Here is a 15,184-nt window from a genome sequence, read left to right as displayed (position 1 = left end):
AGGAAAAAGCTAATACAATTACTCGCTGGTTTGAACAGAACTATGATCAAGTTAAGACAAATTTTTTGAGCCTAGATCCATTACCTACGATCAACAAGGCTTATCATACTCTGCAGCAGATTGAGCAACAGAACAATGTAAATCAGGTGACTAATTCTGTTGAACTGAGTTCTTTGAATGATTCCGCTAATGCTACTATGATGCCTAAGGTCTTTCCTAAGCCTGCTTATCAACAGTATCATAAGGATTTTAAAAGGACCAAATCTTATTCTATTTGTGATCATTGCAAGAAACGAGGTCAATCTATTGATTCATGTTTTAAGCTATATGGTCCTCCTCACTGGTATTCTTGGTAAGGGGCTTGAATAACATGCTGGTGGTACTATTGATTCGGTTAGCTCAGGTTCTGTTGATTCTGCAATGATGGCTGGAATGTATAATGAGTTTGTTAGGATGATGCAGAGTGGCTCATCTTCAGACAATCCTCTATCTTCTGCAGTAGTCAATTTTGCAGGTATTGTTGTTGCTTCTAATGTTGATGCTTTAGTGAATGTGTTTGATAAAAATGCATGGATAATTGATACTGGTGCTAGCTAGTGATCATATAGCTTGGAAATTTGGCATTATTTGCTTCTATTGATAATTTGAAAAATCCAATTAAAGTAGGATTGCTTGATGGAACAATTACTATGGTTTTATTTGTTGGCACTGTTGCTTTAACCCCTGATATTCTCATTCAAAATGTGTTTTACGTACCTATTTCAAACACAATTTTTTGTCTGTTGGGAGATTGTTTGATGAACATCATTTGATTGCACATTTTGAAAAGAGTTCATGCTTGTTTCAATACCTTGCATCTAAGCAAGTGAGGGCAGTTACTACAAGAGTTTCTGGACTATATAAGTTTAATCCTGTTCCTTCTTCTATTCAATCTTCTTCTGCTTTACTTCCTTTTGTTTCTTCTTCTATTGATAATGATGTTATATTGCTTGTAAATAACATCATTACTAAGCAGACACCACCTAGTATTGATATAGTTCATGCTAGGTTAGGTCATGTTTTCGCTAGCACTTTATAGCATGTAATTATTCCTATATCAAGCAATAAAACTTGTGATTTTTCTTGTGAGGCTTGTGGTCTAGGAAAACGCCATAAATTTCCCTTTCCCTATTCTTCCTCTATGGCTGAGTATTCTTTTGACTTAGTACACATTGATCTATGGGGAAAATACAAAAGACCTGCTTTATGTGGTGCTACCTATTTCTTGACCATCTTGGATGATCATACTAGAACAACCTGGACTTACTTAATACATGATAAGACATAGGTTTGTTCTGTTGTTACAAGTTTTGTCAGATATGTCAATACTCAATTTGGGTTTAAAATAAAGGTTGTTAGAAGTGATAATGGGACTGAGTTTATTCAAAGTGCTTATGCTGCTCTTTTTGCTGAAAATGGGATTGTTCATCAAAGGAGTGTATCTGGTAATCCTCACAGAATGGTCGAGTTGAGAGAAAACAAAGGCATTTATTAGAGACAGCCAGAACTCTGAGGTTTCATGGTCATTTGCCTTTGAAATTTTGGGGAGAATGTTTGTTAGCAGCCACATACTTGATCAATCTTTTGCCTAGTTCAGTATTTGGATGGAAATCTCCTATGAAGTATTGTTCAAGAAACATCCTGATTACTCTTTCTTAATGGTCATAGGTTGTTTATGTTATGCTACTGTGAAGCCTAGTGATAAGTTTGAGGCTAGGGCAATGAAGTGTGTTTTTCTTGGCTATCTACATGGGTAAAAAGGTTACAAGCGGTATGATTTGACATCTCACAAGTAGTTTCTCAGTAGGGATGTATATTTTGTTGAAAATGTCTTTCCTTTTAAAGACATTTCTGGTAATATGGAGGTTTCACATACACTCCTTCTTGTTTGGGGGTTTTTTATGTGTCCTACGGGAGAGTTACAATTTCCTAGTATGCTCCTTCCTTAGCCTGTACCTGCACAAATAACGGAATACTCCGGCTGGGGCTGGGGTGTTCCGCCTACGAAGATTAAGTCAGTCTCTTTCTAAATGAGGAAATAAGACAATAAATGCTTCTCGATTTGAGAGCGTTTGCAAGGGGATTTGTGTTTTGTTTGTTTTTGGGAAAATATTCGATCCCCATTAATGAGGTCTGCCCTTACTATTTATAGTAGGGGAGAGTTGTACCTCAATTAGAGTTCAATGACACGTGTCGCAAAGGGATTGGGCCTTTGCTGACCGTTGCAAGATTGACACGTGGCAGGCCTTTATTGGGCCACGTGTCTTAGGGTATTTTTACCCTAAACATCTGCCCCTCACAGGTGTGACGTGGAATGTCCACGTGTCACCTGTGACAAGTGTCAGACGCATAGGAGGAGACGGTTCGTCTTCTTCCCTCCTTTTTTCAAATTTCAAGTTTTTAGGGCAGAAGGCATCGTTTCGCCTTCTGCTCCTTCTCTATAAATACATGGCACCCTCTCTCTCCTCCACACTTTGCATATTTTTCAAAAATTTTCTGAGAGCTCTGATATCGGCTGCATTATTTCCTAAGTTTTCTTGCATCCGGCACTTTCAAATTAAGTACATTCGGCGACCGGTTGGGTGCCCTTTCTTCAGTCTCTAAGGTACCGGCTGCCCTTTTTCTTTTTACTTTCGCTTTTAACGATTTTGAACGTTTCACCCCATCCGGGTTGCATGCCGCCTGGGGGGCCTTTAACCCATATCCCATTGTTGAATCTTCTCCCTCAGCCGGCATAGCCCTGTCTGAGGGGTCTTCAACTTTTAAGCGTTATGCATTCTAAACACCCCCATCCGGCTTAGCACCTTCTGGGGGTGTTTGAACCTTCCAATAGACTTATCCTTTAACACCGCCTGGGGTACTTCTGAGTTTTTATCACGAAACGATTTCAAAAACCCCAACCGGTTTTGAAGCCGGTTGGGTCATCATCCTTGTCTCTTTGGATTTTTCAAAGAAATTTTTAAGATGCGTTCAATGCACCCCCATCCGGAATTTTGCCGCATGAGTCCTTTTTGAGCGATCTATTTTATTACTCAAACAAGGTACAAATAGCCCTCGTCCGGTATTTTTGCCGCATGGGGGTTATTTGAGCAGCATTTGCTTGCTCAATCAACATTCAAATAGCCCCCATCCGGCATCTAACCGTATGGGGGTTGTTCGAGTTGCCCTGGCTTTTTCTCAAACATCCAAATAGCCCCCATCCGGCATCTAACCGTATGGGGGTTGTTTGAGCAGCCTTGGCTTTTTCTCAAACATACAAATAGCCCCCATCCGGCATCTAACCGTATAGGGGTCGTTTGAGCAGCCTTTAGCTTTTTCTCAAACTTCAAATAGCCCCCATCCGACATCTAACCGTATGGGGGTTGTTTGAGCAGCCTTTAGCTTTTTCTCAAACATCTCTCAAATAGCCCCCATCCGGCATCTAACCGTATGGGAGTTGTTTGAGCAGCCTTTAGCTTTTTCTCAAACTTCATTCAAATAACCCCCATCCGGCATCTAACCGTATGGGAGTTGTTTGAGCAGACTTTAGCTTTTTCTCAAACTTCATTCAAATAGCCCCCATCCGGCATCTAACCGTATGGGGGTTGTTTGAGCAGCCTTTGCTTTTTCTCAAACATCCAAATAGCCCCCATCCGGCATCTAACTGTATGGGGGTTGTTTGAGCAGCCTTGGCTTTTTCTCAAACATACAAATAGCCCCCATCCGGCATCTAACCGTATGGGGGTCGTTTGAGCAGCCTTTAGCTTTTTGTCAAACTCAAATAGCCCCCATCCGGCATCTAACCGTATGGGGGTTGTTTGAGCAGCTTTTAGCTTTTTCTCACATACAAATAGCACCATCCGGCATTTAGCCATTTGGGGTACCTTTGATCAATTTGAACAATTTTTACCTCATCAGGGAATCCACCGCTTGGGGGGCTTTTGAATGAGTTTCCATTAAATATATCTGATCTATTTTTCTTTATTTCAGCTTCAAACACATTCGGAGACTTCCGCCTGTGGAGGTTTCAAGCCACCATCTCAACAAATCTCAATCCTTAAAGGTACCGCCTGCATCCCATACTTGTCACTTTCTTTTATTTCCGGTTGCATAGCATTAGGATATGGACTCCACCAATGCACACACGGCACAGCCTACGACTGTGGTCAGCCGGTCAACCGGAACGGTCGAGTCTAGGACTGGGATTGCCGTCTGGGGGGTGCTTGGAACAACCTTCACCTACATCGAATCCGACCGTCTTTGTTCATGTGCAGAACAGAATGGCTCGGATCAGAGTGACGACAATCGACCCTGACTACCAGTCCGACGACCCAGCCGTTGATCCGGCTGACCCTATAAATCAAGAGCAAGCCGAGGAACCGGCTGAGATGGGTATTAATGAAGAGGTTCCGCAAAATTCTCCAAGTGTACCAAGCACACCGGGTGACAGTATCTTGGATAGCTCTGGTTCCAACGCTGAGGAATCCGGAGAGGGATCTGGTGAAAAATCCGGAGAGGGATCCGGTGAAATGGAGGGGTCAGCTGATAATGGAGAGTCCGGCCCTGGCCCTGATGAAGAGTCTTCTGAAGAGGCGGCTCCTATTGAAGAAGAGGCCTACAAATGGCCGGCTAAGGGCGACCCGACTGATATGACCATGTCTGCTAGGGATGTGGTCACTTTGAACGCCACACTCCCTGCTTTTTTACAGAAAAAGCCAGTTGGAGAGGGATGGGAAGTGGTCGTCCCGCCTGTAGAGGCAAGCGTCGTTTGGACCGACGACGTTGACCATGCCGACAACTTCTTCGGCTGCTATGAGGCGGCGTTTACAGCCGGCCTCCGGTTCCCCCTCCATCACTGCATCAAAGCCATACTGAAGGGGTATGACTTAGGTGTATGGCAGTTGACCCCTAATTCATGGGTCAACATTCTTGGATATATAGCCGCCTGCGAGCTGCAGGGTGTTAAGCCAAGCTGGCAAGCGTTTGCGCATATGCATTATCTAAGCAGAGCGTCGGGTGGGTGGAATGCGTGGTACACTCTCACCACGCTTCCGGAGTATATGATGACTTTGGACAAGCCGTCCAAGTGGAGTAATTGGAAGAGCAAATCTTATGTCGTCTCTTCCCCCTCCCCCCAACTTAACCGTCGGCTGCGTAGATACAATAAGCACCCGGCCTTGCTGGGAAGGAAATGCGCTCTCCCTAGAGTACCGGGAGAGGCATGGGACAAAATAATGCAGAAAGGTCTCTTTCTGAAAACAACCGCCCCTCTAAATGACGGGGGGTGAGATCATAGTTCCCCAATTTTGGGTGCCCCATCCGGATTGGTTTAAGGATGAGGCTTTTTTGTCCCTTTGTAACTTGAGCACTATGTTCAACAAGGGTAGGTTTACTAATTTATCAAGTCTTTCCCGGATGGGTATGCGTTGTTTGATCTCTAACCATATTTTCCTTGTTTTGCAGAAGAAGCAAAAAGAATGGTGCCACCAGAGAAGACACCGGCTACTTCTGCCATCCTCCTGAGGAAGAAGCAGCTGGAAGAGAAGAAGGCGGCGATGGCTGCCTTGTTAAAAAGATTTTGTCGGATGTACCTTAACCATCTTGTTTACTGTTTTCTTCTTTTGTCGGATGTACCTTTTACCTTGTTAAAAAGATTTTTTACCGGATGCATGCTATTGTGATTGTTTTCAGGCCGGGAGCCAAGTCATACCTCGCTCTGTAGCGAGTATGCAAAAAAGACTGGCTGGGAATATTCCCAAGCCTGCCGCCAAAGTGCCTAGGGTGGCGGCTCCTGCCCCGGCTGCTGGGCAGAAAGAGAAGACGCCTGACAAGGACAGGCCGACAACTGCAGGGAAGAGCCTGCAATTCTCTCCCCACTTTGAAATGGTGGTGGAGTCAGCAAGACCGGATGCTCGTACTCTGACGGGCTCCAGCTCATTAGCGGCTGGGGGGGCTTTGACCCCACAGTCTGAGAAAGGTAACACTTCTGCCTTCGATCCCCCTTGGCCGCTTGGGCATATGAGGTAAAAACCCAAGCAAGCCATTTCGGGGATTCTTCTGGACACCGCCTGGATATTGGCGAGGCATATGCCCACTACCTTACAGATGATTCTATGCTTGCAGATACAACCTCCAGCTGTCCAAACTACCAGCAGTATGCTAAGAGGATGGTCAAGACCATCACTCGGTCTGAGAGAGAAGCTGTGCCGGCTGTGCACACGGTCAATCTTGATCGGATCACTTCTCTTCTTGGTGAGGTACATAAACCGGATGGCCTATGTTTAAGTAATACCCTTTTTTACCGGATGCATGTATTTTGTCTTTAATCTTGCCCAACACTTTTTCCGGCTGATATTGCAGACGCTGCTGAGAGTTGATGGGCTTAGCGTCCCTCTTCGCAAGAAGCAGGAGGAGGTAAGAGACGCTCAGAAGCGCGCATCTGAGCTTATTGACGTTTGCCAATTCAATGCCATTTCATATGACTTGGAAACTGAACAAAGGAAGTTGCAACAGGAGGAACTGCTAAAGAAGGCGGCTGCGGCTGGGGAGGCGGCATTGAAGAGAGTTGATGAGCTTGAGCTCCAGGTTAAAAATCTTCAAACTGACCTTAAAGCCCTGGAGAATGCTGATAAGGAGAATGCCGATCTCCGGAAGGACAACAGCCGGCTAGTGACTGAACTTGCTAACAATCAGGCGGCTCATAAGAAAGAGCTGGAACAGGAACAACTCCGCCTAATTGCTGAAAATGAGGCCGACTGCGAAGAACGAATGAAGCTCGCTTGGAGCCTGATCCACCCGGATTTTGAGTACGAATACTGGAATCTTTGATACCAGTATGCCTCTGAAGTTTACGAGGCCAAGGTGCTCGGAACTGACCCCCCTCCTGCTTTCGACGAGTGGGTTGAGCGCAACAACGTGATACAGCCGGATGGGGCTAATCAAGATGCTCAGGCGGAGGATCAGCAAGTGGTGGAGCAGTCGACCGAAGTTCCAGTCGATGCAGTCCAGCAGCCGGATCCTCAACAGCAACAAGCTCAACAACAACAACAACTTCAACAACAACCATAAACAATTTTTCTATCTTCTTTTCCGGCCTGCGAGCCGAGTATCTTTGGATGTATCTTTCCCGGATGGGGGTCCGGTTAACATTTCCATTTATAAATATTTAATCTATTTAACCGACGCAGTCGGTTTTGTTATTCTACTATTTGCATTTTGTTTTTAATCATGCATTTTTACAAGCTTTTACATTGTTTACTACTCATGCGGTTAACATAATCAACTGTTCTATATATTCCGGATGAGGTAACGATACCATGATATGCCCCTGAAATGGCTCTGTTTACTCCAACAGTAGACAGACAGCCGTTTCATTGGCAGCCGGATGGGTGATCATTGATTGCTCTATCCCTGCCCCGGCTGGGACTATAAAATGCCCCTGAAATGGCTCTGTTTACTCCAACGGTAAACAGACAGCCGTTTCATTGGCAGCCGGATGGGTGATCATTGATTGATCTAACCCTGCCCCGGCTGGGACTATAAAATGCCCCTGAAATGGCTTACTGTTTACTCCAACGGTAAACAGGCAGCTGTTTCATGGCAGCCGGATGGGTGATCAGTGGTTGATCTAACCCTGCCCCGGCTGGTACAATAAAATATCGGATGGTTTGTAAAACCGTTTGGGTGGCTTTTAAATAATACCCGGTTGCAGTAACCCAATAGGAATTTCATATTGCCGGATGGACCACTTTTGGGTCCTTGCCGGGTGAATCCTAGATGCGAAGGATCATTTCTAACGGCTGTAAGTTTCTTGTAAGAAAATGTCGTTTGAGTTATTGGATCGCTAGAACAATGTACCACCCGGAAGGGAGCTGTTCTCTTCAACGATTTCACCCGGACGGGTGTCGCCGGATGACTGCTCTTTTTGGAGCAGTGGTTTTAACAAGTGTTCTTCCGTCTGTGATCTTGCACTAGACAGGTGCAAATACAATGGTATGAATGGAAATTATATGCTTTCACATTTCAATACTATTTACAAAAAATTACAAATTCCTTAGAAGTAGTACTTTTTCAAGTTATCTACATTCCAGGTACGAGGCAGCCGCCTTCCGTCTGGGGTTTCCAAGCGGTATGTGCCGTTTCTAACCTCTTCAAAAATCCGGTAGGGTCCTTCCCAGTTTGGGGTCAGTTTCCCTTGTTCGTTCGCCCTACCGGTTGCCTCAAGCTTTCGTAACACAAAATCTCCAACATTGAGGGGGCGTTTGCGCACCCTTTTGTTGTAGGCCCTCGTCATTCGCAGACGGTAGATTTCATGACGCAAGGCGGCGTTGCCCTTTCTTTCAGGAAGAGTATCCAAAGCCAGGCGCATGGCTTCCCAATTTGCCTCTTCATCATATAACATGATTCGAAGTGTTGGCTCATACAATTCAATGGGAAGCACCGCCTCTGTTCCATATGCCATAAGAAATGGAGTTTCACCGGTTGACCCCTTATCAGTAGTTCTGATAGACCAAAGAACATGAGTCAATTCTTCAGCCCAAAGACCCCCTGCCTTTTCAATCTTTTTCTTTATGCCGCCTGAGATGAGCTTGTTAAAAGCTTCAACTTGACCATTCGCTTGAGGACGGCCAACGGATGCAAAGTAATGGGAAATCCCTTGATCTTGTAACCAAGTCTTTAGGACAGGCGTTTCGAACTGGGGGCCATTGTCAAAGACCATTGACATTGGTACACCGAACCGGGTGATGACATTTCTCCAGATGAAGGAGATGACATCCTTAGTTTTGATGCCCTTTACTGCCTCAGCTTCAACCCACTTGGTGAAGTAATCAACAGCCACCAAAATGTATCTTTTGCCGCCTGGGGCAGGAGTGTATGGCCCCAAAATATCCATGCCCCATTTGGCAAAGGGAATTGGGCTGTGAATACCTGTTAAATCAGTGGCCGGCTGTCTAATCAGCCGGCCAAACTTTTGGCACTTGTCACATCTTTTTATTAGATCTAATGCATCTGCCTCGAGGGTAGGCCAAAAGTACCCTTGCCGCCTGGATCTTTTGGCGAGGGTCTTCCCGCCAATGTGCGATCCACAAAAGCCGGCGTGTAGATCTTCCAGTATTTCCTTTCCCCTTTCTGGGGTAGCACATTTGAATAGCGGCTGCAGGTAACCCTTCCGGAAGAGTTCACCCTTGTGCATTACGAAGCTTAATGCTCGTTTTTTAAGAGCAGCCGCCTCTAATGAGGCATCCGGTAGAGTGCCATCTACCAGATAATCCCGGATGGGGTCCATCCAAGTGGAGCTTCGATCTAGAACTCCAATGGGGTCATGTTCAATGCTTTTCTTTTCCATGACTTCCCAGAAGACCGACCTAGGCGTATCACATGTGGCGGATGATGCGAGTTTTGATAATGCATCCGCCTGATTATTCTCGGACCTAGGTACTTGACTTAGATTGAATTCATCAAATGCCCCAGCCTCCTCTTTGACCGCCTGAAGATACTTAATCATCACCGGATGGGTGGCCTCATAGTCACCGTTGTACTGGCTAACGATGAGTTGAGAATCAGAACATGCGTCAACTTTCCTTGCCCCGGCTGCCTTACACATGTGGATACCGGCTAGCAGGGCCTCGTATTCAGCTTCATTATTCGAAGCTTGAAATTTGAATCGTAGAGCATACTCGTATTTGTCCCCCTCTGGAGAATGACAAATTACGCCTGCCCCACAACCATTTAACGTAGAGCTCCCGTCTACATAAAATTTCCAAACTTGATCAGTTTTATCCGGCTGTATCGGCCTTGTCATTTCAACAATGAAGTCGGCAAACGCCTGACCCTTAACTGCCCGCCTGGGTTCGAAAGTGATTTCTAGACTTTGAATTTCCACAACCCATTTAATCATTCTTCCGGATGACTCTAAAGTGGTCATAGGCCTTTTGAGCGGCTGGTCAGTGTAGACGGTCACCGGATGAGCCAGGAAATACGGTTTCAACCGCTTGACTGCCTTGAACAATGCCAGACCGAATTTTTCAATCATGGGGTATCGAAGTTCAGCATTTCGGAGGACATGGCTTATAAAGTAGACCGGGAGCTGGTTGCCATCTCTCTCAGCAAGGAGCACGACACTCAAGGAATGATCCGAGACGGCCAAGTACATGTAGAGAGCCTCCTGGGGTAGGAGACTCACTAAAAGAATGCAAGTGTTGCTTCAGCCTTTGAAATGCCGCCTCAGCCTCTTCACCCCATTCAAACCTCGACCTCTTTTTGATTGCTTGAAAGAAATACAGGCACTTGTCACCTGACCGGCTGAGGAATCTCCCCAATGCCGCCAAACAACCGGTAAGCTTTTGAGCCTCCTTGACGGTACGAGGCGACTGCATCTCAATCACCGCCTGCACTTTATCCGGATTGGCCTCTATGCCCCTCTGATCAATCAAAAATCCGAGAAACTTCCCAGACTCAACTCCAAAGACGCATTTTTTCGGGTTTAACATGACTTTATGCCGCCTGAGGGTGGTGAAGGTTTCTCGGAGGTCGGCTAGATGATCCACCTGTAGCTTTGACTTGACTATCATGTCATTGATGTACGCCTCCACATTCCTTCCAATCTGATCATAAAAGACCGAGTTCATCATTCGTTGGAAAGTGGCAGGCGCATTCTTCAACCCAAACGGCATCACCGTGTAGCAGTAGAGCTCTTGATCTGTGACGAAAGCCGTCTTCTCTTGGTCTTTCTTCCACAAGGGTATCTGATGGAAGCCGGAGTAGGCATCCATGAAACTCATCAGGGCATGGCCGGCTGTAGAGTCTACCAAATGATCTATCTTTGGAAGCGGGTAGCTATCTTTTGGACAAGCTCTGTTCAAGTCCGTGTAATCTACACACATCCGCCAGGTTCCATTCGGCTTTTTTACAAGGACGACATTGGCTACCCAATCCGGGTAGTAACATTGCCGGATGAACCCAGCATCTAAGAGTTTCTTGACCTCGGTTGCTGCCGCCTGGGACCTTTCCTCGCCATGGTTCCTTTTCTTTTGCCTGACCGGCTTCTTCTTAGGATCCACAGCGAGTTTATGAACAGCGAGATCCGGACTTACACCTGGCATCTCTTCTACTTCAAAGGCAAACACATCTTTGAACTCCTTCAGCAAAAGGAGCAAGTCAGGTCCTAAGCTTTCAAACGCAACTGTTCCAATCTTGACGGTTCTGTCTGGCCGGCTGTCTTCAAGGATTATGTCAATTATTTTTTCAGCCGGCTGGGGGCGGAGGCCGTCTGGCCTCTCCCCTGACAGTGATTGCTATTGTTTCTCCTTTACAGGCGCCAGTTGGTCCGCCTTCCTCTTTTTACCGGCTGGCTTAGTAGCCGGTAAGCTTTGATCACAGTCATCAAGTTCAACTATTTCTTTCTCTTGACCGTCTGTGTCAAGCGTTGGTTTGATGTCCGAGAGGTAACACTCTCTCGCCATCTTTTGGTCCCCACTCAAGGAACCGACTGTGCCATCATCCCTCTCAAACTTGATCAACATTAGAGATGGGGTGATGACAGCCTTTGAGATGTTAAGGGTTGGGCGGCCAATAATCAAGTTATAGGCAGTCAACTCTCCTACAACAAGAAACTTGACAACCATGTGCCGGCCCTTTCCCTTTTCTCCGAACCGGATGGGTAGATCAATCATGCCCACCGGATGTACTACTCCTCCCCCAAAACCTACAAGAGGGTATGAGGCGTATGCATGCTACTGGGCTTGTACTTGAGCTTTTCCAAGCACCGGTAGCTTATGAGGTCAGATGAGCTCCCGGTATCAATCAAGATCCGGCCAACTCTTTGATTGGCGATTTTGCACTCGATGACTATGGGGTCATCATGAGGCCGCCTGACCTCTCCTCTATCTTTCTCGGAGATGTTAACTTCCGGAAATGAATATTCAGACGACTGGCTCTCATCCACTGAGTTGACCAGTTTCCGAATGTTATCCTTTGTGCCTCGGATGGTAGGCCCACCTCCCGCAAATCCACCGGCGATGGTCAGGATGGTTTCCTCATCCGTATCCGATTGAGTAGCCAGTTTCTATGGGGGTGGTCCCTTTACTTGTTTGGGAGCACTCTTTGACTTGGATAAGTATGATTTGAGAGCCCCCTGATCAGCCAGCCGGTCAAAGAGCCGCCTGAGGCTAAAGCAACCCTCAGTGTCATGGCCAATTTCTTCATGAAAAAGGCAATATTTGCTCTTATCCCTGGCGCTTAAGGGACTCTTCATAGGAGCCGGTTTTTCAAGATTCAACCGGTCCTTTACTTCGTTGAGAATGGAGGCACAATCCTTGTTGAACTCGTACTTTGGCACATACGGATCCGACCTCTTTCTTTTCTGGAAAGGTTGTCCGGATGAGTCTGCTGCCCATACCCCCTTTCTCTTGTCTTCCTTTTTGGCCGACTAGGTAGGCCGATTCTCTTTTTTATCGGATCTTTTGTAATCCGTTGGAAGTTTCACAGCACACAATTCCATTGCCTAAATGTAGGCCTCCGCCTTCATAAGCGCTTCGTGAAGAGTAGAGACCCTCTTCCTAACCAAGTCAAACTTAAAAGTTGATCCGTCTTTTAAGCCTTTAAAGAAATCAGTATAGGCAACGTCATCAGAAAATCCATGGATTTGGATCCTCATCAGGTTAAACCGCCTGACATATGACCGGAGCCCCTCTTTATCTCCCTGCTGGATTGCCCCTAGATCAAGGCTTGTTTTCTTGGCAGGGATGTTCATAGAAAAGTTGGACGTAAACTAGTAGGCCAAGGTCCTGAAATTGTTGATGCATCCGGCTGGGAGGTTACCAAACCAACGTTGAGCAATCCCTTTCAACGTTGCCGGGAAGCACCTACACCATGAGGCGTCATCCAAACCCTGCAAATACATCAGGTTGGTGTATGCCATAAGGTGATCTTCCGGGTTGGTGGTACCATCATAGGCACCTACCAACACGTTTTTAATCTTAGCCCGCTGGGTCATCTCGGTGATTTCCCTGGAAAACCTCGTTGGCTGTTCCCCGAGATTGAGCAGCCAGAGCTGCCAGTCCATAGGCTGGAGAGGCGGCTGCTGCTGTCCCCCGAAAAGACCCGGCTGGGCATAGGGAGATTCAAAAGGCGTGTATGGTGTTCCATGTAATGCCGGTTGGATCATATGAGGGCCGGATCGAGCGGAAACCTCGCTCGTCCGGCTGTCATTGTTTGTTCTCGAGTGCCTCCCTGATGTGGCATTAGAGCTGTCTCGAAAGGTCGACGTTGATGCTGACTCGGAGCGCTGCTGAGTCTTTTTATTCTAAATGAGCGTCCGGGCATCAGAATAGACTTTCTTGGTTCCATCCGGCTGAATGTGCCAGACTGGCTTTCTGGCTCCATCCATGGGAGTGTGTATCTTTGAGAAATCAAAGGGCTAGCCGGCATATTTGACTTCGGATGCGGGTTAGATGCTCTACCCTTTACTGTTTTGGCCGTCTTTTTTCCAAGACGTCTTTCTTCCGCCTGACCCTTACGGGGGTCGGCTGTATTATCCAGAAGGCCTTTGATCTCTCCTTTGAAGCTCATCATCAGGTTCATGAGTTCATCTCTGGAGACTGGGGTGGCTCCCTCTGAAGCAGGAGTCAACCCAAGCGGTCCCATGGTAGGATGGTTTGGGCCTGCCTGCTACTCTGCCCGTTCCCTTCTGTCTTTGGAACGAGTATGCTTGGTTCTGAAAGAACCATCGGCTGCTGTGTAAGTTTCAATCTCATGATTGTCGGCTGTATCTTGGTCCGAGTAGACCTCAGCCTCACCAGCAGGTTGACTACTTTTACCCGGCTGTACCTGTTCTGAAGTCATCTAGAAAGTACTCTCCCCATAGACGGCGCCAGATGTTTGGGGGTTTTTTATGTGTCCTACGGGAGAGTTACAATTTCCTAGTATGCTCCTTCCTTAGCATGTACCTGCACAAATAACGGAATACTCCGGCTGGGGCTGGGGTGTTCCGCCTACGAAGATTAAGTCAGTCTCTTTCTAAATGAGGAAATAAGACAATAAATGCTTCTCGATTTGAGAGCGTTTGCAAGGGGATTTGTGTTTTGTTTGTTTTTGGGAAAATATTCGATCCCCATTAATGAGGTCTGCCCTTACTATTTATAGTAGGGGAGAGTTGTACCTCAATTAGAGTACAATGACACGTGTCGCAAAGGGATTGGGCCTTTGCTGACCGTTGCAAGATTGACACGTGGCAGGCCTTTATTGGGCCACGTGTCTTAGGGTATTTTTACCCTAAACACTTCTGGTGATATAGTAAATCTTGCTTTGGATTCTAATTCTGCTGATTTGGGTATGACTGATTCAGGTTCTCAAACTCAGTTCAATGTTGATTTAGATCATCATATCTCTTCTCCTGATTCTTCTCATTCTTGTCCTGACACTACTTATTCTTCTTCTCCTAATTTTTCACTTGATACTTCTTCTCAATCTATTTCCTCTCCTTTGCCTGTTATCAAACAATCTTCTAGGAACAAGAATATTCCTAAGAAGTTTGATGATTTTGAATTTCATATTCCTGGTGTTTCTAAAGTAATATGTCACCTCATTCTGATATGAGCTCCTCTTTTTCCGTATTTTCAACTCCTCCTATTTCCTTTATTAACAAGCAAGAACAAGGCAGTTTGGCAAATATGTTGGCTGCATTTGAGCCTAGTACTTATAATCAGGCTAAAGAACATGATGAATGGATAGAGGCTATGAATAAAGAAATTGAAGTAATGGAGCAGACTGATACATGGGAATTGACTGATCTACCTCATGGCAAGAAAACAATTGGTTCAAAATGGGTTTACAAGACCAAGTTCAAACCTGATGGGACTGTTGAGAGGTGTAAAGCCAGAATAGTTGCTAGAGGTGATAAACAGGTTAAAGGAAAGGATTATAAGCACACATTCAGTTCAGTTGCAAAATTTTCAACTGTGAGAACTATCATTGCTCTTGCTGCAGCATACAAGTGGGATATACAGCAAGTTGATGTGAATAATGCCTTTTTACATGGGTATCTTGATGAAGAAGTGTATATGACACCTCCTCAGGGATATTCTAAAGCTTTACTTGGTCAAGTTTGTAAGCTAAAAAGGTTCATTTATGGGCTAAAACAGACCTCAAGATGCTGGAATAAGGAACT

This window comes from Chenopodium quinoa, unplaced genomic scaffold, assembly GCF_001683475.1.
Source record: "Chenopodium quinoa cultivar QQ74 unplaced genomic scaffold, ASM168347v1, whole genome shotgun sequence".
NCBI lineage: Eukaryota > Viridiplantae > Streptophyta > Magnoliopsida > Caryophyllales > Amaranthaceae > Chenopodium > Chenopodium quinoa.
Note: the sequence above shows the minus strand (reverse complement) of the source record.